The sequence below is a fragment of the Parus major genome, chromosome 1 (assembly GCF_001522545.3).
Source record: "Parus major isolate Abel chromosome 1, Parus_major1.1, whole genome shotgun sequence".
Classification (NCBI taxonomy): domain Eukaryota; kingdom Metazoa; phylum Chordata; class Aves; order Passeriformes; family Paridae; genus Parus; species Parus major.
In genome coordinates, this window is record NC_031768.1 from 80852268 (window position 1) to 80879405 (window position 27138).

General features: G+C 44.5%; 1 protein-coding gene across 1 annotated transcript in view; it reads right to left on the reverse strand.

The window, feature by feature from the left end:
• Positions 1-24151, reverse strand: part of RAB30 (RAB30, member RAS oncogene family) — a 49236-nt gene extending 25085 nt beyond the window's left edge. Inside the window, exon 1 of the mRNA XM_015634485.3 lies at positions 23684-24151. The gene's annotated coding sequence lies outside the window, so the exon portion shown is untranslated. The remainder of the gene's footprint in view (positions 1-23683) is intronic.
• Between the last annotated feature and the right edge of the window lie 2987 nt (positions 24152-27138).

Here is a 27138-nt window from a genome sequence, read left to right on the forward strand (position 1 = left end):
GGTTGAAAAGACAGAGGGAACAGGAAGAACAGAAGAAGAGGGGCTGAATCTGGGCTTAGGATGCCCAGGCAGATGCTGCTGGAGCACCAAGGCACGAGCCCAGCCAGCCGCACTGCGGAGAGGAGCATTCCTGCCCAGCACAGCAAAAAAGGGCAGGAAAAATGCTTGCCCAGAGGGGAAGATCAAACAGCAAGAAACTATCCCTAACTCTGGCATGACACCTGCCAGCTACCTACAGAGATAAAAGCCATGGGGTTATCTCTGCCAAAAGTTGGAACGTCCTCCGTTTCTAAAATTGCAAAGGAGGTGTGTAACCCGGCAAGACTGTGTGTTGAATCTGGGAATCTGAATTCAAACCCTGAGCATGAATCAGGTTCCAGTGCCAGCCTGAACAACAGTCACTACAGCCCCAGCTAACACATCCACCTGTAAGAGAACATGCATTTGCAAGTCACAAATAGGCTTTTGTCTCATTGTTAAGAGCACCAAACCTATGACAATTGGGGAATATTTGGCATTAAAGGTCAAGTATCCAGCCCATTTGTGGTGCAATGCAAGGGGACAGGGTTGAGTATGGTTTTGGCATAGCAATGTAGGTGGGCTTGGGGCAAAGTCAAGTGATCCACATTCAAAAAAAGTCTACATAGCATTTGGAGCGAAGAACTTCACCTCCAGTGGAGAAATACAAGTTTTCACTGTGGGCTTGCTAACCCCATGCTTTAGTTCACAGCTTTATTGATGCCACTCAGCAGGAGCCTCACATAAGACGGAAAGTTACAGCCAGAAGCTCCAAGTGCTCCCTGAAAATTATTTGGGTCTCTTTTCTTGGCAACTGATAACCTCTTCTCTCCCTTCTCACAAAATTAGGCAAGCACCAAATGAGACTTCCCAGGTACAATAGAAGAGTTGCAGATAATGGGGGTCGCACAGAAAACACCATGTTCCCTTTATTTTTGTATATTCATTACACTTAAGCAGTCAGTGAAGACAGTGCATGTTTTTTGGAGCAGATCTGTGTCCACTCATGCCTGTCCCAAAGCCAGCAAAATAAAGCCTCAGCATGGTTACAAACATCATTCCCTTCACCCTCAACACAAATACGCTCTTGGACAGATCCAGAGTCTGGTGGTGATAAGCACATAGGAATTAGGAAGCCATGATTAAATATGTAATCTAGAATAAAAGTAAATTATTACTTCATTCATTACAACAACCAACACTGAACACAAAACTAAGTCAAACATTAGCTGGGTTATGTAAGAGCACCAGAGGAATGCTGCAGACCTTATATGGGTGGTGTCTGTGCTTTACACACTTGTTGAACTCTTCTCTTCTGTTTTATTATTTTCTCCTTGTTGGTACCTCTGTGTACATGACAAGAGTTTTCTTTACACCAGGTTGTACAGAAGGTTGCATGGACTCCAACGTGTGAGCTGTGCTTTGAGGGAATATATCACATTCCTTTGGTCTATCACATTGAAAGTAGCATGTGGCATTTTTAAAAGGTTGGAGTAAGAAGTCATAAGCTTCACTCAACATTTAACTATTGTGAGCACACTTTCCACTTCACACCTACCCCCTTGTATACCCTTTAAATTTTAAGGGGAGAGCAAGTTGCTCATAAACAGTATGTACATACTCCCCTTTCCTCACCATTGACAATAACTTCAAGCCTGTATCATGATAAAACTTGGATTTGAGGCTGATGGCCTGAGTATACTCTGTGCTACAGAAAAATTACTTATCAGCAGTGAAGAGAGAAGGGGACAACTGACTCAGTGATCAGAATCCAATTTTACTGTGGGTTGCATCTGCCTATACACCATCCTAGGAAAGCTAGTGATTTTCTTACTACAATGATTGAGTTAAACATCAAACAAACATACAGACATACATGTGTATTTCAACATAGATTGCCAGGCTTGAGTCAATCTTCTTGCAATATTCAAAGCTGTGTTTGCTCCTGCCAAGGCATCCTGGCTATCAGATCTCTTATGCTAATCAAGTCCAAGGTGCTTTCTGATTTTACCATGTCTCCCCCTTCCTTTTCTACCAAAAATATTCCCTTGATGGTTTTATTAATTAATCTCTGGGCACACTGAAGTAAACAAGGTATCATAATTAACGCAATTATTATCAAAATCAATATATGCATACCTATTTTAAACAAATCTTTCAGCCAGGATGTTAAACCCCAGCCAATAAACAGGTTATCTTTCCAAGATCCAGATTCTATTCCCAGTTTAAACACACCATTTTTCAGTTGCTATATGCTTTTATGAATTGATTCAGAATTGTCTGTCAGATTCATGCAGCACATTCCAAAGTCTTCACACCCATGACCTTGTGCTATAGCAAGAAATCTATTGCTGCTCTATTTTGCAGAGTAGCATGTCTTACACTGTCAACATCTATTAATAAGTTTGATAAGGCAGAGTTGGTGGCATTCATCTGTTTTGCAAGCCAACAAGCTAGTTTATTTAATTGACTTAAAGCCTTTTTTGCAGCCAGTCCGGGCAAGAGCAAAGAGGCCCAATTCATCTGAGTCTCAGTCCACAAAGACAATTTATCATCGCAGTATTCATCAAATGCATGTAAATTGCTCCTTATTCTGCGGGGATATTTGTGCTGTAAAATCATGGATGCATTAGGTGTCAGCTCAGTCAGTTGTCCCAGACTGCAGGGACCCCCTTTTATGTGTGAAGGGATAGCAGCCCAGGCCCAATCTCCACAAACCAAAAATATTCCTGTGGCAGGGGGGCATTACTGGATTTAGAAAGACTGCCAGAAGTGTAGTTGCACCAAAAGGTTTGATTCTTATGCACAGAGCAATAGGGAGAAACAACCCAAGCTTTAGACTGATTCCTTCCTGTGTATTTAAAATTAACACAAAAATCCATTTTCACAGAACCCAGGAACCTTGGGGCTCCAAGGGTGCTTCAGGAAGGTAAGGGACCCATTGATCCCATGCATCAACAGGATTTGAGCTCTGCACAACAGGGTATTTCAGTATTTTTCGGTATTGACCAATCTAATGGCAAGCCAACTAAACAGGTTGAAAATGGATTGTCTGGGGATGCAGTGACTAGGCATAGGGTATCTTGCTTTGTTATATTAGCCAGAGTTATCCAAACATTCATTTTGGGCTGGACAACAGGCCAAGCTGTGCTATTAAAAGCAAGCAATCCTAATAAGCACAAGCATAGTATTCTATTTAATTCCATGCTTTTTTTGCATTTTTTTTTTCTTTTCTTATCTATGTTGTGGCAGAGACTTCTTTTTGGATTTTAGTTTCCAAGCATACCTTTTAGCACATTCCCTTTTTGTCTTTTCCCAAGCTTGTTCAAGGACTGACCAAACATAAGGCACTAGGTTGTTTTGTTTGCACTCTACTTTGCAAAAATGACTATTTTCAGATTCCCTCAACACTTCCCTCCTGAGAAAAGGGAGGCGAGGGCTATCCTCTTCCTCCTGGCCTACTACAATTAAAAATTCAATGGCCTCATACCTTATTTGTAACTCCTCATTATAACAAAACCTACACCATGCTCTTGCCAGAAGGGCTCTGCAATATCACCAATTTCCACACTTTTTACACTGACATAAAACCCCAGGTTCACAGTTTCCTTTGCATGCAGGACAAAAGATGTGGGTCATGAGCTGCAGTCTCTGTGTGGTTCCTCCTTCTCTAGGGGCTTGGTGGAGTCCTGGCCTCCATCAGCTGCTGGTAGGGGTTCCCAGCAGGGTTTGATGTTTTGGGTGGGGAGCCAGCATGGTCCTTTCTCTGTAGAGACACAAGCAAAGCCCCTCTCCCATGGGATCAAAGGGTAAGGGCCAAGGATTCTACCAGATTCTGGGTCATGGATCAGTACCGGTGGTTTCTCCTTGCAGGAAAATAATGTGGATGATGCAAAATGCCAGGTCATAGGAGAACTTGAGACCATCATTGAACAGGTCAAAAAATTAAAAGCATATAGGGCTTTCTGCAGTCTTTTAGCAGACGTGTCTCCAGCTCCCCCCTTCTGTTGTATCAGGAGATGCTTGAGAGAGCCATGGGCCCGCTCTATAATGGACTGCCCGGTGGGTGAGAGGGGTATGCCCATCTCGTGGAGAAAAAACCTGGTGATTTTATGGGAAATGTATGTGGGGCCATTATCACTTTTAATCTGTTGTGGCATTCCCAATGTGGCAAAGGCAGTGGTGAAATGATGGCAAAGCATCCTTTGCTGTTTCTCCTGTGTGAGCTGAGGCAGAGCACCTGGAAAGGTGTCAATAGAAGCATGCACATATTTCAAACAACTAAATTCAGGAAAGTGTGTCACATCTGTTTGCCAAATTTGTAGGCTCTGTAAACCTCTGTAAACCTCTCGGGTTGACCCCTCTGTTCACATTAGGAAGAGAGTAACGCTGACAATCAGGGCATGTCAGCGATAATACCAGAAGCTTGTGCTGGAGTGAGCTCAAAAAGTCTTATTAAAGCTCCAGCATTCTAGTGAAAAAACCAACGACTCATTATTGCCTGTTCTACTTTGTTTGGTAACACATGTTGCACCAGGACAGTTGACAAATCAGCCTGGGCCTTCTGAGAGGAATCTGGGAAAATTAGAATGGGACCTTATATGCATGACAAAGTAAGATGTCTTTTGATCTAAAAGAAAAATTAGGAACTTCAGCCAGTGAAAAAGGATATAATTTTTAACCTGCTTTAAGACAGAGGCTTCAGCTTTAGACACTATTCCTGCAACACAGGGAGAGTCAGTTATTAGGTTAAAAGGTGTGCTGAATTTCTGAAACACTCTGGTCACAGTAGCCAATTCTGCTATCTGTGGAGACCCTTCAACAACAGCAATACCAGATTGCCAGGCACCGGTTTCAGGATCCCTCCACACAATCACTGATTTACGTGTTTTCCCAGAGCCATCTGTGAATATTGTCATATCTTGCAAAGGAATCTCACTTCTCCTTGGCTTTGGGAGCAAATTAAAAGAGCAGCTCAACAGTGTTTAGGTGGGTGAATAGATAACTGCCCTGAGAAGTTGGTTAAGGCAATTTACAATTTCTCAGATATCTCTAGCAACCAATCCAAATAGAACACTGTAAGGGGTAGAAAGACATGGTCAAAATCTCTCCCAGCCAAGGAGGTCAGTCTTTGACAAGCTTTGACAATTAACATAGCCATAAATTCATCTTGCATGGAAATAGTCTTGTGCATATTGTTAGGCAGAAAGATCCATTCAATAATTAACACAGGGTGTGGTTTTTCTGAGTCCCACTGAAATATCAAGGCATGTGGCTGTTTATCAGGTTTAAAATTATTAACAATAGAGGTTACTCTGGAGCCCAGTGAGCTGATGGCCTCTGCGAGACAGCATCAGCTACTCTTTGCAATGCAGCTTGTGCCTTTGTGTTTAAATGTGTAGGCGATGAGAGGTCGGGCTCTCCCCTTAGTAAGGCAAGCTATGGATGCTAACTGTGAAGCAGGCAGCATAGTGCCCGTAGAATAGCAGGCCACATAACTTTCTCAGTCTTGCCTGGGAATTCATAAGGAGGAATTAAAACAATCCTCAGAGATAGAAAACAGCCTTGCAGGTGCTGTTTGTCTGTTCCTTGTTTTCTTGCAAGAGAAGGCTGAGGGGTGGTGAACCCCACTGACCAATGATGGTGATGTGTTAGTTCACTAACCAATAAGAGTTTTCTCTTCTGTACTTTTCATGTATCAGTCTATAAAAAAGAGCTGAGGTAATAAACTGAGAGAAGTTCTCCAGTTCAGACTCCACGAGAGAGTCTGTGTCATTCTTCTCGCCGTTCCCAATAGAGCGACCGCAAGCAATGTCTCTAATTCTGTGTTTGAAATCCCATGCAAAGGGTGAACCCAGTTGATTGCTCTCAGCAATTTTTGAGCATCATGCAGATTTCTGATTTCAGTTAAAATCTGCAAAGGTTGTGCTGCAATAGAGTGCATTCCTATGCGCCAGCCCTGATATTTCCGTGGGGATGTTCTCTGAACTTTTTCAGAAGCAATGGTTAGACCTGCTGATGTAACAGCCTGGCTAACAGCCAGCACTGCTGCATCCATTCAAACCACTTTTTCTGCAGAGATAAGAATATTGTCCATGTATTGGTACAACAGAACATCAGGCATACGTTCCCAAATCGGGCTCAGGGTTTTTGCAACATACTACTGGCAGATGGAAGGGCTGTTGGGCATTCCTTGGGGTAATACTACCCAATGATATCAAATTAATGGTGCCTGCATATTAATGCTCAGCACAGAAAAACTGGATTTTGGTGCATCATCTGGATGCAGTGGGCTATCAAATAAACAATCTTTTAAATCAATGATTGTCATATGCCAATTTCTGGGGATCAAGGAAGGGGAAGGGAGCCCTAGTTGGAGGGTTTCCATTTCTTCCATTTATCTTGTGCAAATCATGTAACAGCCTCCACCCCCCCGGATCATTTTCTGATTACAAACACAGGGGAGTTCCAAGGGCTATTAGACAGGACTATATGTCTTTTATTCAGCTGTTCCTGTACAAGTTCTTCTAACATGCACAGTTTATCTAATGACAGGGGCCATTGGTCCACCCACACAGGGTCTGAGGTTTTCCAAGTCAGTCTGGGGATGTCGCACGTCCTAATGACCCCTACACAAAATTAGAATGCATGAAAATTCCCTACTGTGTCAACACATCCCTCCCCCACAAAACCAGGGGAACAGACAATACAAAAGGTTTGACTGTGGTTACCTGCCCCTCAGGTCCTGTAATTTGTACCAAGTGTTGGCTTTGCAGGCTTTGACTATTCCCACCCACGCTTGAGAGCATCTGAGGCTCAGTTGTTAATGGCCAGTCCCTGGGCCACTGGCTTTTTGAGATGATTTACATTGGCTCCAGTATCGATGAGCCCTGTTAGAACTATGCTCCTGCCTTTTAGAGTCACTTTGCATCTGCACGTGGGGCGTTGAGATGTAATACGCTGTGTCCAAAAAAATCTGTGGGACCTCTGTTGACCCAAATTCACCTCCCCTCTGTTCAGCTATCAGGGGTGCAGATAGGGGTGCTGCCAGGAAAAGTATGAGTCGGGCTATATTGCTCCCAGGCAGAACCACAGAGGGCAGCTGTGGGGTACAAGCCATGATCTTTATTTCCCCAGCTGAGTCAGCACCAATGACTCCTGGCAGCACAAATAACCCTGCTATTGAGGTGGATGATCTACCTACAAGCAAAGTACGGTAACCAGGTTTCAAGGGTCCAGAAACTCCTGTAGGGAGACACAATACTGAGCAATCAGTTAATGTTTCTGTGTTATGATATGTCCAGTCCAGTGCTCCCTGTGGAGGCTGGACATAGGTCAGACACGGCCCAGTGTGGGAGAGCTGGGCTGGTTGGAAGCTGGCAGCTGCTCCTGGTTGCTGCATCTGCTGCTGCATTGGCTGTGGGATTTGTGTCTGCACACATCACCGTCCCACGCTCCGAGATGAGTTTCTCTGTAAAAGCTCACCATTCTGGTGGAACTTGGAGCAACGGAGATCAGCGAAGTGAGAGCCCTTCCGGCAGTGAGGGCTTATACCTGGGGCTTTGGGCCTTTGTATTTGCACCTTTTGGCAGTTTCTTTTGGTGTGTCCAGGTTCCCCACAGCCAAAACAAACCAACTGGTTTCCAGGAATTAATTTCAGGGCAGCAAAAGGCTCAGCCGTACCTTGCCACACAGCTTGATAGGTAACTGCTGCAGTATGTTGCAATGTTCACAAGCGATTGAGGCTTCTATCATTTGAAGTAAAGTGGGCTCTGGTTCAGGGGGCAGAGATTTCAATAGGTGCTTACAGTCCTCATTAGCATTTTCTATGGCAAATTTGAGGAGTACAGCCTCCATTGCCTGTTCATTATCTGTTTGTTTCTCCAATGTTTGTTTTAATTTGTCCACAAACTGCATATAGGGCTCCTGGGGGGGGCTATTTGATATTTATGAAGGAGTGTTGTGGAGTCCTGGCATCAGGAACCTTAAGAAATGCTAAAAGAGCTGCCTCTGTGAATGCCTGTAGGGCTTCTCTCGGTAAAGCAGCTTGCCTTTCCTCCACTAGGTGAGTCAACAGTTAAGGTAGCCAGGGCTTAGTTTGCATGCTCCACATATGTCACAATTAAATTCTCCAGTCTTTTTATCCATTGCACCATAAATACTGTGTATTGCATCAGTGTAAGCAATAGGTTTGCCAAACATTTATCATCACGAGCAATCATGAGGGAAGTAGTAAACGTTGCTCCTAGTAAATTACTGAAGTAAGGGGACTACAGACCATATTCTGGCATGGTACAGCACAGTTCCTTAAGTTCAGAGTGGTCTAAGGGCTCCCATTGCATGTTCCCCCTCTTCGGGCCAAGTTGCATGGGTGCCACAAAAATTTCTGCCGCAGTATCAAAGTCTCTGTCCTTAAGGGCTTTCTTTTTTATTGGTAGACAATTGTTATGCGTATGCAAAGGGAATAAGTCCGGGTCTTTTCTGGGGCCAGGGTCGAAAAGGTCCAGTTCCTCTTCACTGCCAGAGTCAATGTCCACCACATAAGTGTCCCATCCCATCAGGCAGCTCTGGGATTGCTGGCAATACAGCAGTGGGGCTGGAAGGGTGACCGGGCTCTATCCCTGGTGCTCACTGGGGAGGGTGTGTGGATGGGGGATGGGGAGCGGGATCTGGGCAGCTTTTGGTCCAGCACAGCTGCCAGGGCTGTCTCAGAGATAGCCTTGTGAGCAGCCTCCCTTCTAATCACATCCATGACCTCCCTCCAAGCAGGGAGCATTCACAGCTCTGGCTCATGTCCAGGGAGGGTGCCCAGGTCATAGAGCTCAACACCGACCTTGTCCCAGAAGCAGAGGGTAAAAGCAGAAGAGGGAGTGGCATTGGGAAACATGCGTGACACCCATGGTAAAAGTGACTTCTAAAAAAAAGTCATGCTTTAGGATGGGGGAGCCGTGCTTTCTCAAGAAAGCAAGCATGGATTCATTAACATCTCTCTCTTTGGACACACTCCGTCTCGTAGTTTCATTCCCCCAGCTCAGCTGTCGTGTCGCAGCTGACAAGGTGATTGTGGGCCCTGGTGCGGTTCTCTCACTGCCAGGATCGGTTCCAGGGGCACCACGACTGCCACCAGGTAGGCCAGACCTTTTCCTCACATGTGGCACCAGTTATCAGCGATGAAGAGAGACGGGGACAACTGCCTTAATGATCAGAATCCGATGTTACTGTGGGCTACAGTATATACCTGCTTATATACCATTCTAGGAAGGCTAGTGATTTTTTACTACAATGATTGAGCTAAACATCAAACAAGCATACAGACATACACGTGTATTTCAACACTGATTCCATCTTCTCCTTGTCACCAGGCTTGATTCAATCTTCTTGCAATCTTCAAAGCTGTGTTTGCTCCTGCTGAGGCATCCTGGCTATCAGATCTCTTATGCTAATCAAGTCCAAGGTGCTTTCTGATTTCACCGTAATTACTTATTAAGAATTATTGTCCATCTTTGAGCACTCTGTACACAGAAGCAAAATGGAGAAAAAGTAACAGATCAGGTGATTTGTCCAAAGAGAGAAGCTCAGGAGCACCCATGTAAACCAGACCTATGCCTCATATTACCTTTGTTGAACTATTTTACCTCTCCAGCCTCTTTCCCCACTGATGTTCCCAGCTCTGCTTTGCTTTTCTTTACCATCATTGATGAGTATCTTTTCGCTCTTCAGTCTTAATATCACCTTCCTCTGCCCTGGTATCGTGCTCTCTACGTGCATTTTTGTCTTTGTCTACCAAGGAAGTTGTAATAGGGCTGGTAATTTTTGCACCATATTCAGGAAATTTTCCCTTTTAACTAAGTTTTGTATAAAAGCTATAGGTACCACAATAGAGAAGATAATACATTCTTCTACCTTTTCTTCCTACTCACTCCTAAGTGCTGGAGTGACAGGCCATCCATGATGGCCCAACCTGTCCTGGGGTCTTCACCATTTCGCCATGCAGACAGGCCACATCCCAGTGCTCTGCAACTGTTCAAATTCTCTCCTAGCCACTGGTGCCTTAGTGTCACCTCTGTCCCCAGACTGAAACAGAAATGCTTTCTATCCTAAATAAATGTTCTATGTGCAGCAACTGAACTGATTGATATAGTTCTCAAGTAGCTGATACTTACCTAAGAAGATCCTAGATTTCCAGCTTAAAACAGGCACCACCCAGCTTCTCCTAAACCTTCTCCTCCCTTTGCTCACAGAACAGCCCTTCTCTTCCCAACCAAAGCCTCACCAATCTGCACCTTTGCTGTTCACACAGATCATTCATATGAAGAACTGGTTTAGTCTGAGCTGTCAAGAGAGTTATTTCCTGCAGAAGTACTCTAGTGAAGCCTTCAGAAAAAAAGAAGTCCCCTCAGGATTAACCCAACCCATCATCCTCTTTCATCAGTCATTGCAATTGTATCTCAATAGATCTCATCTTGGATCACTGGCATCCCCACACACACACACAAAAAAAAACCAAACCCAACAAAAAAAAAAGCAAACCACCAAACCAAAAACTTCCTGTTGAAGCACAATTTGCCCAATTTGTATCTTCAGGGTTCCCAGTTTTTCTTCTTTCTATGGCTCCAACTCATTATTTTTCACATTCATGTTATAGCCTAACCTACATCCTACTAATTATCCTTAAAGCAAAAGCAGCCCTGTCAACCATGCTTTGCCTCATAGCTGGTCAAGTCTCCTTGAAAACACTCACCGAGCATTCCCTTGCTCAAAAATACTGCTCTTACCTGGCCTTTCCCTGCCTCTTAGTGATCATAACCTGTAGTCACCCAACAGAAAGCACTGAGCTCTGCCAGATAGAAGCTGCATTTTGCCACTGACAGCTACTGTGGATACAGTTACGGACCACGGGATGCTGCAGCAACGTGCAGTGGCAGGAGGCAGAAGGAATCTCACTTGAGGGGTCACTCTTAATTTAAAGCAGCAGGTCTCTCCCCTCTTGAGGTTTATCCAACTGTTCTTAAGCGGAAATGTTAGGCTGTTATGCCCATGTTAGTCATTCTCTTCCAGGTCTGACCTACAAAGAATGACAATTCCTCTTGGATCCATCAGGCTGAGAGGTGATGGCGAGATGAAAGTATGTGGCTTGGGTTTCTTGCAAACAGCAGGAAAGGAGTAGGGAATTATGGAAGATTTGAAATGTGACACAAGATGTATTTTTGATATTTACAGGGATTTCTGTGACTTCAGAGGGAGCCCTTCCCACGCAAAAGCAGAAGTGTGATGGAGAGTCTACTTTCCCAGGAACAGCCAAAATAGCTGTTATGAGCCTGCTCTTTGCAAGAGGACAAACAACCTCAATCACACACTGAGGCACACTGGGACCCACTTACGGCTTAGGATAAAATCACAGATGCTTCTTTTTAAAACTAGAAGTTGGGCAATAAAATGTCAGAGCCTTGTACAAAGTCCCCAAATGGCAAATAAGTTTCACATTTCTTGCATGTGAGTTTCAGCACACAGCTTTTCCCAATGTATCTGTATGTATCACAACATATTAGCACTGGATTGATACATTTACCCTTTCAAAAGGGCACACAAGCTATAAGCCTTTCTTCTTTCCTAAGAAGAGACAGATGCTGATTACAGGAAGAAGTTCCCTGTAACAATTCTCTTCCTAAACCATACCAATTGTCTTGCCCATTTGAAAGACTCATTTGCTGTATCAGAAGAAAAAAGATCCTTATTCTTACCAATGTCTGAACCACTAACCATCAAAATTGTTTGCTTACCAGGCACGTCACTTTTTCTGCATAGCACTGCTTGAATCCCTGTAGCACCTTCCCAGACAAAGTGCCATTAACATGCAAATGAAAAGTTCACACTTCTCCTTGAGATGGTACACAATTATAGTCATAAGCTAAGGTAATGAAAGGCTCAAAACAAGACAGGTTGGTTACACATGTCACAGTACTGCTTGCAAATCATTCTCTCCTCTAATTACCACAGCATTTCCAGGAGGAATCGATTACAGCAATATGGATGAATGGGATCCTAAAACTGAAAAACGTACCGAATTAAACATTAATGCACTCACTGACTGTTATATATATATATATATATATATATTATGGTATGGCCTAGGAAAATACAGAACTAAATATCTAAAAAGAAGAGAATGCTAGACACTGAGGCTTTAAAGTGTCCCAGCAACAGAATATAACAAAAATATAAATTCATCCACCAGGCTATAATTACACTTTGTGTTTTGTTTTTGTTGTAAAGATTGGTGTAAGCCTATAGCCAGGCAGAAAGCCAAGCCACAAACTGCGCCCTACTGACTGCTGAGGTCTCCATTAGGTGCTCCAACAGAAATATTCATTTGCCCAGACCAAGCCTAAAGATGACACAGTGCAACCCCTACTCAATGCCAAGCAGTCTTACAGATGAGGACTGCCAAACAAGCACCTGAATTCAACAAGTTCCCTGCTCCCCAAAGCATTATACACACTTTAGCTCTGTTTTCTAAACAAAAAACAACTTTTGTAATACCTGGCCAACAGGCTCAGAAATTACTGAAGGAAAGACTGTTCCAGCAAAATTATAAAGAACAATATCATGGCTGCAATTCTTTTGATCCCCAGGTGCCTGGGATAAGCCCCAAATCAGCATCCACACTGTCACTATTGAGCTAACCTCTGCTCTTGCCATTTTTTGACTACAGCTGGCTAGCTGTTCAGGACACTGGTGCCTGTCAATCAGGAGCACACTTAGCAGGCCATGCATTTCTTCTCCAACTGTTCCAATCACAGTTTCCAATTCTATCCACTCATTTGTGCTATCTGGTCTCTGGACCTCCATCTACTGCTTCTGAGGCCTTGAAGATGCAGCACCCAGCTACCAGAGTTGAAAGTGCTCAGAACCTTTTTAAAAGAGATGCTCCTGCATGAAAAGCTGAACCACTCCTTTATTAATTAGTGATCTGGCACCTTGAGCCCCGTGCCCAGTTCCATTAAAGCACTAACTGTTCTGGCAGATTATACTGTACATGGCAGCACTGTTTTACCTTGCCCACCTTTGAGGAATTAACCAGAATGACCCACTTCTGACCCTGCTATTTCTCTCCAATCATTGTGTCTGGGACCTAAAATAATAATAATGTTATTTACACAATGCAACTTGGGCACCTACAATTCAGGAGGAAAAGCCAAGGCTCCATCATTCAGTGAACAAACCCAATGGAATGCAATAAATTCTAAGCCAACACCTTTGCAAAATTATTTTCACTTTCTTAAAGAATTTAGGGTTAATGCAACATCAGCTTAAGAGTAAAGAAGGTATGCTTTCAAGTCTTTTGGATCACATACAGGGCAAACTCCAAGCAATTGTGCCTTTTGCCTCTGCAAAAGGAGAGTAACAGAGCCAGCCACACCAGCCTGAGGAACCACTGAAAGCACATTGCTGCACCCCAGTATTTGAATTAAGACATGCAGAAACACACAGGCTCTGCATGAAAAGAAAGCCCTGGTTGCTAGCAGGCCTTGTTCTGCTCGACTTAAACTGAACCAGTGTCACAGCATCATGAGGCTGTGACAAAAATGCCACCTTTCACATCAGAGTCACTTGATCTATAAGAATCAATCATGTCAGAGATAAAAATCAGAATTCAGGTAGTGGCTGCTTCTTTTCTTACTTCTTATGTCACCTCCAACATTGGGAGAACTGCTTTTCTTCCTTGCTATCCTCTCACATCCAGCTGCACTGCAATATCCATCACACAGCACCTCCCTGATAGCTGGTGGCTGCTAAGGCAATATTTACACTATGTCTTGCGTTGCACTTTATAAAATTCTTTGGAGCTCTTCCAGAGGGAAAGCCCCACATAAATCAAAGTTATTAGTGTCATCTACAGGCTAAGTCCAGTCAAGAATTTGCTAGAGTGCACTGTGGAGACTGCGGATCTTTGAAATACCAATCAATGTGCAGCAGAGGGGCTGAGTAATAAACTTCATTAGTATTGCTGGTAACACTTTTCTTCAGTGGCATACAATAAATCACTGATGAATATTCAAGGCAGCCCTCTGAGGTTATCTCAATTTTATGCATGGAGGCAACCAAGAAACAGAAAGTTTAGAAGGAACTTGCCTATAAACACAAGGGAGAGATGCAGAATTCAATTGTCTTGCCTTCAAAGTACAAAATATGCAACTTCTAGAGGAAAGTGTGAATTCTGTAAATTGATTTGCAATGAAATTAATGAGACTGTGTTTCCCCAACACTACTAATGGCTATTCCCACCCAAGTTACAGCACTGGTTAATGACATTACAGTAACACCTACAGGCTGTGGAAAACTGCAGATTTTTTACTGTAGAAAGTGAGGACTAACAGACAGGAGTTCTATCCCAAAGACTTTACAATGGATAATAAAACTCAATCTATACACAAAATAAAGGAACAGTCATAAAGAGATTAATGACTCCAAAACTGCATCAAAGGAAGAACAAGAAATGGATCAACTCTCTGGAGTATCAGACAGACATCAATAAATTCATTAGCTAAGCATCACCCAGCATTGCCCAGGAGATATTTTTAAAACCTTCCTCTGTATCTCCAAGAACTGATGTCATCAAGCAAAATGAGAAATATTGTGAGAGATGTGCTAACACGATGGAAAGAATTTTTATGTAGTTTCACACATTTTCCAGCAAGAAGCCTGACATTTAAGCAGGATGACCTGGTTACTAGTGGCTACTCCACAAATTGATGCACCACGCTCACCCCCACAATGACTGACAGCTGCAGTAAACAAACAATCATTCATGCCAGGTTCTTCCTCCCTGTGGCGACAGCTTTTGCAAAACCATGGAACTTAATGAGATACTTTATTTAATATTTATTTCACAATCAGGCTCATTTATTCTAACAGAATTAGCTACAGCCCACAATGAATATTTTCCTTGGTTATTTCATTGTGCAAATCAATACTCAATTTATTTCAAATTTCTTCATTTGAGAATTCTTAACTAGGGGGGATTTGTTTTAAACATGCCTTTATTTATTATTATTAAATACCAGCTAACCACCCACATGGCTGCAAAATGAATCAGCCTGAGGATGCTACCCCAAAAAGTTAACCTAGCAAAAAAGATCCAAGCAGTTTGCCAATCCAGAGGCACGACAGGTCAGAGACAACACTGATATAAATGTGATGGCCCATGACAAAAGACTCAATTAACAATGAGCAAGGTGAAGTTACTCATGATGGAATCACGCATGAAGGCCAGGCAGCAGCTTGAGAAGGAGCTTTAGAAGTTCCCCATACTACATTCATATCTGCAGTAGAAAAATCAGGAATGGTCCATACTAACCATGTATAATGGAACAGGACAGGGCAATCTCAAGCATCTCCAGCGCAGGCATGCCCAGTGTGACGCAGCAGACACTTCTCACAAGCCATGCTTTCGTAGACATTTTTGTCAGTGCTTCCTAGTGACACGGGGACCTGCATAGCTAAGTGCAAGTGCACCAAGGCACAGCTTTCCTGCAGAACTGTGACAACAGAACTGCTACTTAAAAGAAAAGGAAAAAAGATTTCCTAATAGAAGGAAACACTCTATGGTAGCAAAAGTCATTTACAAACATAATGGAAATACTGAGAAGTACCTCCGAATCACAGTATGGATATATTTAAGTTTATTTTTCAGTTTTAGGTGATAGGCAAAGGAGACAGAATTTGGAGTTCACAACTGCTAAAAGACACTGATTTTTTCAGCATTGAACATACACTGCATCCCTGCACAAAGTGTTCAGGGCATGCCAACCGCAGGTCACAACACAAGATGAGACTTCACTCCTACACATCCCACAGAGCAGTTTCCATCCGAGTCCTATGCTCGTGCCTCCTTCTCCTAAATAGGTCGAGCAGAAATCCACTAGCTTGGAGCTAAGAGCTCAACTTTAGATTCCTGTTTGTCTGCTGAAATTAAAGAGTTAACAGAAACCTGTGTTTATCTGACAGGTTTCTATGTGTGCACAAACACATCAATCCAAGCAAAATGCTACTACCACATTTTAGAAATGTGAATACTGCTGACTTGAAGGGAATGGGCACAGATCCCTTTTTAGAAGGAACAAATTGTTCAGAACAAGGACAAATGCAATAGAGAAATCAGGCACTGACTCTGCTTCTACAGTTTCAAGCTGCTGGTACATGTAACTCTGGCAGTCCTTACACGTTTGGTTTTTTCAACAGACCCGACATTGTTCAAGAACCCCCTCATAAGTACCTAATGCTCTCTAGAGCAAATATTTACAGTAGGGGTTTTTATATTTTTACATGTGAGAAATTAGAGGGTACCACAATCTTCTGTTGGGTAAAGACAGGAAACAGCTACTGCCAACAAGGCTGGAATAATGGCAATGGTGCAGATACTCACTGAAGTTGAGTGTATTTTAGACAGAAGCATGGAATTAGCTGCAAACTGTGTCAAAACATCCCCTTTAGAGTAAAAGCACTTTCTGTAATTATGCCACAGAAAAAGGGATTACAGAGAAGAACAGCAGAGCCCAAAGCCATTATCACACAGGTTGAACTTGCTGCTACATCTCCAGTGAACCAGATGCTGACTATTCTGATGTCCTCAGCAGTCCATAGATACACGGAAATCCCAAACCTGCCCTTTCCTTTTTGTGACAGCTAGATATTTCTCCAGACTTTGATGGGGTTTAAATAAACTCATTACCACAGGTTTATCTGAATTGTTACCTTTTCTCTACAGGAAATGTTGCACTGTGAACTTCAGGGGGGATGAAAGAATAAAAAGGCTAATGTTATTTCTCGTAACCTTCTTCTCAATATGCAAAAATGAACTGACACCCCCACAGCAATTTCAGGCTACCTGATTCTCACCTCTAAAGATTATTCATCTCAGGATAGAATAATCTGATGTCTCCAGAGGACTAGCAGGGATACCAAATGAGCCAGGAAAGCTTTTTCAAGCCTACATTTACTTTTCAGGTATTTGTATTAATAGCTGTAAAGAACAATAGAAAAATAATTATTTTTCCAAGTGGCAGTTGTCCTCTCACTCAGTTAATCAAGTTCAATAGGTATTATAATAAAGTCTCACTCTTCAGTGTCGGAGAAGAAGGAATTTATAACTCCCCTCTACCATCAGAAAGCAACTGAAAAATAAGACAATACAGTATGGAGATGCCATCGTGGATTTCTTGATGTCAATTCAGGTTATACAAGGTTGTCTTACTGTGTTTCTAAGGAAGGATGTTATTTTCAGTAAACATTTCCATGCAGCCTAACTGTCATGAAAACACCACTTTTTAGGCCCTAGAAGCACCATGAAGAATTTCTCACTAATTAGACACAAGCCTGGCTTCCTTTAAAAACTTGTTAGATGAAAAGCCTTGACTGATCTATTTTCCATTTCTCTGAGTTCAGGCAATGAAATCTAAATCACAGAGAAGTGCTAATGATTATTTTTCAAGTCCACTTTTTCATTACTGAAAGCATTCTTTGCAACACAGCAAACCTAAAATCTCTTTTCTAATCCTGGCAATCCTTTAAGTTTTCTTTAATTAGTTGTAAATCTGAATGTTGGCGTTCACATCTCAACTCATGGCCTACATCCTGAGCATGGATCTGGGATTTTTCTGGATCTCTTGGCACATTTATATTTATGTGTAAATTACTATTTGGAGCAAAAGAATGGCCATTGAAAAGTCAAGAGGGTCTGACAAGTTCCCGTACCTTAAGTTTCATGTCTCATGCAGGGTGATCTACTAACCAGACAAATTTTTCTACTCAGCACCTTTACAAATCTGTTTCCTAGAGGCATCACCTCTTCTTCAGGTAAAGTCTCCACTCATATCTACTCCTCAGATTCATTTGTATATACAAATAAATGAGGAGTAGGTATAAATATAGATATCTATATACTTGTATAATAGTAGGTATTTATATACTTGGAATATCCAAGCTCCTGAAGGTGCACCTGGGGTGGCTGCATTGGAGCAAGAGGCTCAGGCAGATGGAAAACAAGCAGGAAGAAAGCAGGTGGGAACAAGAACATTAGCAGCTCCCCTGGAGCTGGTACTGTCTCTTCAGCAGCACCCCACTGAATAGTGAAACATGCTGTACAACCCCACACATCTTTGTCAGGGCTGGACAAGCACTGTGGAGAGCAGTGAAGGCTTTAGGCTTCTCTGGTTTGGAGAAAGAGGGTGACTTCCTTGCTCCTTGAAGCTTCCTGAGGAATAGAGGCAGAGAGAAAGGTGCTATCTCTTCCCCCCAGTATCCAGTGATAAGATGCATAGGAATGGTTCAAAAGTGCACCAGAGAAGGTTCAGACTGGACATGAGGAAGTATTTCTTTACCAAGAGCATAGTGAAACACTGCAACAGGCTTCCCAGACAGGGGGTTGATACCCCAGCCTGTCAATGTTCAAGAGACGTTTGGACAATAACCTTAACACGTTTATGGTCAGCCCTGAATTGCTCAGGCAGCAGGACTAGATGATCCTTATAGATTCTTTCCAACTGAAAATATTCTATTCTAACTGTTTGATTACTCAGGAGACGGGTCCCATCCTTCCAGAGCCAGGTAACAGGGTAATCCTTCCTGCCAAAGCAGTAAAAGCTCCTTTTATATATATTTTATTTTATTTAGCTGCAGGGATTTTGGTTCAAAACACTCAGGAAAGCACATGCAAATGATTGTTAATGTGGGGGATGCGAGACTCTCATACGCAGTCAGATTCATTTTCTGCACTGTTCCAAAAAAATTGGCATCAAGTCTCAGCATCAGCCTACAGGATGGTAGTTCCATGACAAGTCTCTTTTACAAACAACAGCCTGGATTTATATCAAGAAATACTCCTACTTTAAATGCACACATGCTGCCCTTTGAGTAACTGAGTTTTTGCTTAATCAAAAAAAGCAGAGTTTAGTTTTTGGAACCTTCACTGCAGAGGAGAAGCAGCACAGTGCAGCAGTGGGTTGGGCTGCTGGGGCTCTGCATGAAGTCTCCCTCTTTATGGAAGGCATCTTTAGCAGGACACAGTAACCCAAGCACTGCTTGACTTCTGTATTTTGGCATCTCTAACACCTCTTTTTTTTCCTCCCTTTTTAAATTCAGCCGGCAGGATACAGTCTTTTAAGAAACCATGCACAAGCTCATCTTTTTTTCATGCCAGCACAGCCTTTCCTCCCTTCCTCCTCTCCCTTTCCTTTTCTCATTACTCTTTCCAAGGTCTAAAAGAAAACACTATTCAGATACTTAAAGGTTGCAGTTAACTTTTAGTCCAGCAGTACTCGAAAAACAGTATTTCTGCTAAAATAAAGAAAATAAACAGGGTATTCTGTGATGTTTAAAAGGACAGCAGCAGGTTTCTGTGAGACCTTACTGAAGGTTTTCTCCTCTGTTTGTACAAGTATTCCCTAATTATCTCAGGAAACTAATAGCTAGGCTAAATAGGTTTTGAATAGGTTTAAATTTTGTCTTTAGTGTATTAGGGAAGAGTGCACCTCTGCAGTGTACTGAGAGCAGTAACTCCAGGAGAGGCGAGATGACAAATAGCAAGTGAATCTCAAGCTGTTCACAACCTAAATATCTCTCCTCAGCTCAAAGCAACAAAGCTCTCTAATTATTTTTATCTATGCAAGGTGAAATCAAATGACATTACAACATAAATCTCACTAATACCTTATGCAGGGCCAATGTTTAATAGCACAGATTAGTTATGAAACTACTGCAACAGACCTCAATGTGGTCTCAACTGTTTAAAAGCCAACAATGATTTTAAGGGACAAGTTTTATCCTTGTTCTGCCCTAATTATTTCCACATATTAACACCTGAAGAATATTTGACTCAATCCCTTCCCTCCCCCCAGTTTAAATTCATTATTTATGCACAGGGCAACCAGGATTATATGACAGATCACTTCTTTCCCACTGTAAGAGAGCCATTAAAAATAAAATGAGAATTTAGTTAGTTATTGACAAAAGCACTAGGAGGAAGTGGGAAGCTAAATGATTTGCTGCAAAATGAAATTGTGGAAACTAGAAAGTCAATCAAAACACTGCCTCAGGTCATCTCATCTGTCCTCCAGCCAAAGAAGAGATGTTGCTGAGCATCTCTGCCCCAAGACCTCCCCAACTGCCCCAATGTTTTCGATGTCAGAAACCCACCTATAATATAGAAAACTATTTTCCTGTCTCCTAAATCTGCTGTTCCAAAGTTTTCCAAACATCTGTACAGGCATCAGCATCTAAAGAGTTTCACCACTGCAAGGTATGCCTATATTGTGCTACTTCCTGTACTCCTGCCATGCCAGCCACACGGCTACAATGAATCTAATTTTCTCACTGCCTGGGTGGTTATTTGACAACATGCACAAACTAGCACCTAGCACATTCCCCACCCCTCCTTCTCTACTCAGAGAGAGCAAGGCTTACACTCAAACTACTGGTCCTGTCCCTATAAAAAGGCGATAAGCCTTAAAATGAGAGATAGAATCAATATAGATCCCAGCTCTTATAATTTCTTGTTTTGCTACATGGTATGTAAAAATAAGAAAATGCCAACAAACCTATGCCACCCACAAAAAACCCAGGGCAAATGTACTTCTCTGGGACACACCACAAAACTTAGAGCAAGTGTCTCAATTGTCCAGCTGATGGATCCCCAAAACAAGGCAGATCCAGAGCTGAAAACAGGAGCTCTCTACAGCTTTAGAGATGCCCCACACTCCAGCTCAGGCTGTGAGCAACACCTACCACCTGCAGCTGGGTATGGGAAGATGGGGTGCACACAGCACCATGATGGACCAACAGAGAAGAGCTTTTTCACAGCAGGGTGACAAATGGGGGTTGTTTGCTTGCAGACACCTTTCTCCCCTCGCTTGTTTGAGAAGTGACTCCATAGTTCCTTCCTGAAGAGCCACATTCAGCCATCCACCTCCTGCTTCAGAAACACCAGCTGTCTCACCGGATTCCCAACCCTACAGAAATCGCTGTCCTCTCACAGCCCATCTCTGAAGCAAAGAGGAAAGTTAAGCTGAAAAGTCAGCAAGGCTAGCCCAGCTCTAGCTCTTCCCGGTTCCCCACATCTCACCAGTCTTTGGAATCCCCTGCACAGGAGGGTACGTGACACCCAAGCATCCCAAGGCAGCAACAGGCAATTTAACACAGTTCAGGGCACACAGGTAATGCTCATAAAACCAATTTGCAAGGATGTGATTTCTGGCTTCACTAAGAAGCCAATAATTAGCATCATACTCAATTTCAGGAGGAACAGGACTAAAATACAAGAAAACTCTGCAGAGTAAGACCGTGACACCACCCGATCCTGAATTTCCCTTCAGAAACTGGACACTAGAAAGAAACGGAGGAAGAAAGTAAAAGACCTGAGGAAACATTTAGTGCTGCCTTCCTGGGATATTTTCTTTGCTTCCAGCAACTGGCATTTTGGAGAATTCTTAATTCAGAGTAAACACATACAGTCCATTCAGGTCTTTGTGGGACAAGAGGAAGGGTCCCCTAGCTCATCTGGGTTTTTCCACAGCAATCATTGAGTGATTTTCAGCTTTTTGTTCCTTTTTATGTGTCTGTATTTCAGTTTCTAAAAGGCAAAATTTAATCTGATTAATACAATAGTGTATATTTCTGAGGTACATTTTTAATTTACCTCCTGATATAGTATAATATAGCTTGAATATGCCAGCATGCATTGTCACAAGTCTTTCTAAATTCAACAAATGCAATAAATTTTGAAAAACATACAAATACATATTGCTATTTATGCTTGTTTTTTTCAAGATACATACATATAGAATGATGAAAACAAAATATAAAAAGATGGGCATCACAAAAATTGTATTATTAAAATGCAGAATCCCTGGCCATGGATTCTTTGCTTGTCCTCACCTATTTCTGTATCAGTATTTCCCAGAACAATTCCCAGGCTACACTTTCAAATCATTACTTCATATCCAGCGCCTTCTATCCCAAGCTAACAAAATCACTGCTATAAAACTTCTCCTTTTACAACCAAGATGGGAAACACATTATTAGATTATCTGTTCCCTCCTTTGTAAAATAAAGGGGAAAACGCCATTCCAGGAAACAAAAATGTTAAAAAAAGACCAACCAAAGGCAACGCCTGCGTGCACTGTTGTTCTTCCCCTTTGAGTCAGTAGTAAAGAGGAAGGAAGGAAAAGACACAGAAAATAAATGCAAGGAGGTGTGGATGCAGCATATGTATCCCACTTGAAGAGGGGAAGCTGTAAAATCCCATCCTTTGTATGGGGACGCCCCAACACTGCCTGGGTGTTTACAAACACTTTGAGCAATCCAAACAGGGAGTTTCATTGTCCCCACTGCACTCATGACACCCTCTCCCCAGCACTGCAATTCCAGGGAGAGCCCTGCCAGAGGACACACAGTGCCAGTTACACAAGAGAAGCGCAGAAGCAAATATGCAGCAGAGGGGATGGAAAAAAATTATAAATATCAGCTCAGCTGCACACTCTCCTGCTGCTCTCAGAACAGCCTCCAAGTCGGGCTTTGGTGAGGATTAACTTTAAAGGGCACTGAAGTATAGTGACAGACTCGAATCGAGCAAGACCCCTCTGTGTTCACACATTTCATTGCCACCAGCATAAAATGAGATGTCTGGGGTCCACTAGCAATTACAGAAATAACTTTTTATAGAAAGGGATAAAACCTTCTGATGTCATAGAACAAAGAAAAAATATCTGTTATGTTGCATTAATATCTTAGTTCAAGTAAAGATCCAAATTGCATCTCACAAACAGCAAGGAACAGGGGAAAAAAAAAGCCACTAAAATGAAGTTCTGCTGGACCACAAAGTTTTTACGAAGTTTAAAATAGAGGCACTTCTTGTATTTAGGATAAAAGTGAAAAAGATCAGAGCTGTAGTTTGGAAGTTGACATGAAACATCAGACTGTCCACCCGAGAATTTTTAAGATACTAACTCATTCTATGACTTAGAAAAGAAACCTGGACCAACTGCATACAGCCAGGACTGAGTGTCTGTTGGATTCAAATCTGCCCTGTTTCCCTGAAAGAGGGGAGGAATAGCGGTGTCAAAACAACGAAGCCGCAGGACAGCACACCAACGCCCCCAAAACCACCCTAAAACACATCTCGTATTTATTTTGTCCTCAGGAGCCCGGCTCTCGCAGGCTCTGCAGCGCTTAACGACAGCAATTCAAAATCCATCTTATTTTACACTCTTATCCCGCCAGGGAGACAACCAAGGCAGGGCTCCCCGCCGGCTCGGGACTGCGCAGCTCCGGGGCGCCCGGAGCATCCCGGAGTTGCGGGAGTTTCCCGGGGCTGCGGGACGCGCAGCGCGGCCGCGGAGCTGCCGCCGGGCCCGAAGGCCGGTCAGGGGGACTCATCTCCGCGGTAGGAAACCATTTAGCGGGTTAGGGCTTTTTTCCGCCGTTCCCCGTTCCTCCGCCCCTCCTTTTTCAGCTGGACCAGGGAACGACAGCGCAGTCCCGCTCGGCAGCGCTGCTCCCCGCTGAGGAACACACAGCGCGGGGAAGGGCATCAGGAGATGGGCGCCTGTGAGGGAGGAGGTAACAGGACAAGGAAAAGCACATATAAAGAGAAGAGGAGCGCAGAACTCACCTGGTTTGGGATTTTTCCTCCCTCTCCACGACCATAAAACGAGGCGGGAGCCAGGAGCCGGTCAGCGGCGTTGGAAGAAGCGGCGGCCGCGGGCCGCCGCACGCTGGGGATAGCGGGGCTGGGCGCTCCAGCCCCCGCACGCCGGGGTAGGAGCTGACCCCGGAGACGAGCTCGCGGCAGCCCACTTCCACCGGGATGGGTGCTAGCCACCCTCCCGGCGCAAGGCAGCTCCCCGGGATGGGTGCAGCGGGGCTGGGCGCAAGGCGGTCCCGCTCGGGGATGGATGTTCAGTCCCCACCGCCCGTGCAGCGCGGCGCAGCTCTCCGGAATGGTATCGAGCCACCCTGGGGCCAGGACGCCCGGGACAGGGGCTGCAGGGCTCGGCGCAAGGCAGCCGTCTGCGGGGATGCGTGCAGGGCCGCCCGCCCCAGGCAGCACAGGAGCGGGAGCGCGGCCCCCCCCGCCGTGTCCGGCAGCGGAGGCGGCACCGGCCGAGCACAATGAGCGGCGGCGCGCGGCGCGCCCCCGCGGCCCCCGCTGGGCAATGACATCACCCCTCTCGCCCGCCGGGGCGGGGCCACTGCCCGCGCCGCCGCCTCGCCATTGGCTGGGGCCCCTTAGCAGCGGGGGCTTCTGAGGTTTGTAGTTTCTTTACGGCAGCCCCAGCACGGCAGCATGCGGGGCGTGGACTCCATTTCCCGGCAGATCCCGCGCCGCGCGGCCGCGGTGGGGAACGGGGTGGGGAAGGAGGCGGTGGCCGCCGCCATGTTGATGGCGTGGGACGCTTAGCTCTGGAGGAGCGGTCGGGGAGCCGGGTTAAGATGTCGGAAAAGGGGGAAGGGTGGGAGTCCTGTCTTGGTTTTAGGGGCAAGAAAGAGCTTGTGCGAGCGGTTGAGAAAGAAAGGGGAGACTGAGGAATAGCCGGAGGGGCGCGGCGGGTAGGGGAAGGGGGCCCTGAAGGACACGGCCGATCGTCACTCGGTGACTGCCGCTCTGTGGCTCTGGGTGGGGCAGCGCCTCGCTGTGGTGGGAGTGGGACCGTGGGATGGGAATCTGTCCCGGGACTTGAGGGGCCCGCACGGCTGCGGTGGGTGTGTGACAGGAGCAGGCGGGGTGGCGGTGATGCGGCGGCCGGGGCGTGTGGGCGCTGGGCGGTGCTGGTCGTGAACGGGGAGGCCGCTCTGTGTGGCGCAGGAGCCGGGGCGGGTCCGGTGGCTCTTGGGGCTGTGTCCCCCGCGCCTTCCGGGCAGAGGGGCCCGTGCGGGGCTATACCAGCCACGGTGCTTGGCCCTTGGATGAAGTACGGACTGTGGGTTAAAGAGCAGGGCTGGCCTTGCTTGGTGGGGTGGCTGTCAGCAGGGAGCAGATTGGGACATGCCCTTGTCACGTGCCAGGTGACAGCTTACGCTTCACTGGTTTGACGGGTTCTTTAAGGGCTCTGGCTCTGTTTGATGCCTGATAATTGCACTAATGGTGTCTGGTTGTCACAGACATACGGCTTGGTGTCACCAGCAGGAGGAGCTTTGCTTCCTTTTAAAGTCCTTAGTATGTCTGGAGTAGGGTAGATTCAGATTAGATACGAGGCAGAAATTTACTGTGAGGGTTGTGAGGCACCATCACAGGTTGCTCAGAGAAGCTGTTGATACCCTGTCCCTGGAAGTGTTCAGGGCCAGGCTGAATGGGGCACTGGGCAGCCTGGTCTACTGGAAGGTGTCCCTGCCCATGGCAGGGGAGGGTTGGAACAAGATGGTCTTTAAGGTTACTTGCAACCCAAATGTATAATTCTATGTTCATAGACATGTAAGTCAAGTTTGAAAAAGCTGAGAGAGAGTAGATGAGATGGTGTAAGACATCTCAGCATGCTATGGGAGTGGCCAAGCTGACTTGCTTCCTCACTATTTTGCCTGTGCCTGCTGTCTCATGTTGGCATGGCTTAGCCAGCTGACTAGGTGCTGTCTTAGTTTCAGCCCTCTGGCTGGCATACAGGAGGTAGGCTGGAATTTTAAGCAGTGGTTTTAGGCTTTCTTGTAATGAACATTATCCCTGCTTGTGCTAGTCTTTTGTGCTGGGGAATAGGAAATGCGTGTTCACCAAATGAGAGAGTAATCAAAGCTCTGTGAGGCTTAAGGGGACTGGAGTTCCCTGAAACCATGCGTGGAGGGCCTGTGGCCGAAACTAGAAGGAAGGATGGTCAAAATGTTGCATGGCTTGTGAAATAATACCATTTCTAGTTACAGCTGATTCCTGTGAAATAAAGTGCTTTATTATGCCAAGAAGATACTTTATTGGAAGGAACTGTGAAGAGTTTTGCAGGCTTGCTTGAAGTCTTGGCTAAAATCCAGTAGTGGTACAGCTCAGGTAAAATGGAGTTGCAAGCATTTATTTCATACTTTGGCTCCTCCTGCAGGTAAGTACAAGGCATTTGATGAGGGTATTGCTGCACAGTAACTGCACAGGTGGTGTGTTTTCCACAGGGTACGTGAGTGCTGGAGGAAGGATGTTGTGACATGTTCTGTGGTACAGATACTTCACCTGAACATTTCAGCCTTTCAAGATTTGCTAGTACTACAGCAATGTATGCTATTTTTTTGTCACTTTAAATGCAGCTTCCTCTAGTTAGAGAAGCTGAACCAGTTGCATGCCATCCTGCAAAAAGTCCAGTGTTCCAAGGACTCTTCTCTTCACAGCCAGATTCTCCTGGTTTATCATATTCCTCGGTGAAGAAAATGAGTGATGGGGGGTATAATGTTCTGTTAATAAAATTCATAGCATCAATAGTTCCATATATCTGGATAATTCTGAATTACATGTGCAGCCCCTTTTATTTATTTCCTAATCTGTTTCTTCTCTATGCAGATACCTTTAGATTAGGTGAACAGTGGGTGAAATAAAAGGCACTAGCACAATGACTTCTGTCACAGCTGTTGTCTACTGTAGACTTTAGGCCTATGCATTTATCTCTGCAGCTGATACCTGGTAGGGTTGGTAAGTATTGCAATGGAATGGTTGGGTCAAGCTTGGTTATCTTATATAACTATCAGAGAAAGTGCATGTGAAATTTTCATCCATGATGGTCTGCTGACTGAGTGACAGTATGTTTTGTTAAACTGGTTTAGAAACAATTGGTTTTACCTGCAGTGGTTTCCTACAGTCCCTCCCCATCCCCCTGCAGTCAGTGCTGCTGCTCTGAGGAGGATGCTGTGAACCCCACTTCACAGATAATTGTTTTTTATTACTTATGTCTTCTTTATCTGTAGATGCCACTGATGTCTCAGCTAAGGTAGGAAGAAGGAAATGACTTTGGAAAACTACCCAAATGAACACCTGATGCAAGACAGAAGTAAAACAAGTTTTCTCTGCGTGCGTTGTTCGCTTTGGTCAGTTTTGGGGGATTTGATACCTGCCAGTGTTTGGATCTGACTTGCAGGTCACAGCTTGTCAGGGATGTTAATGAT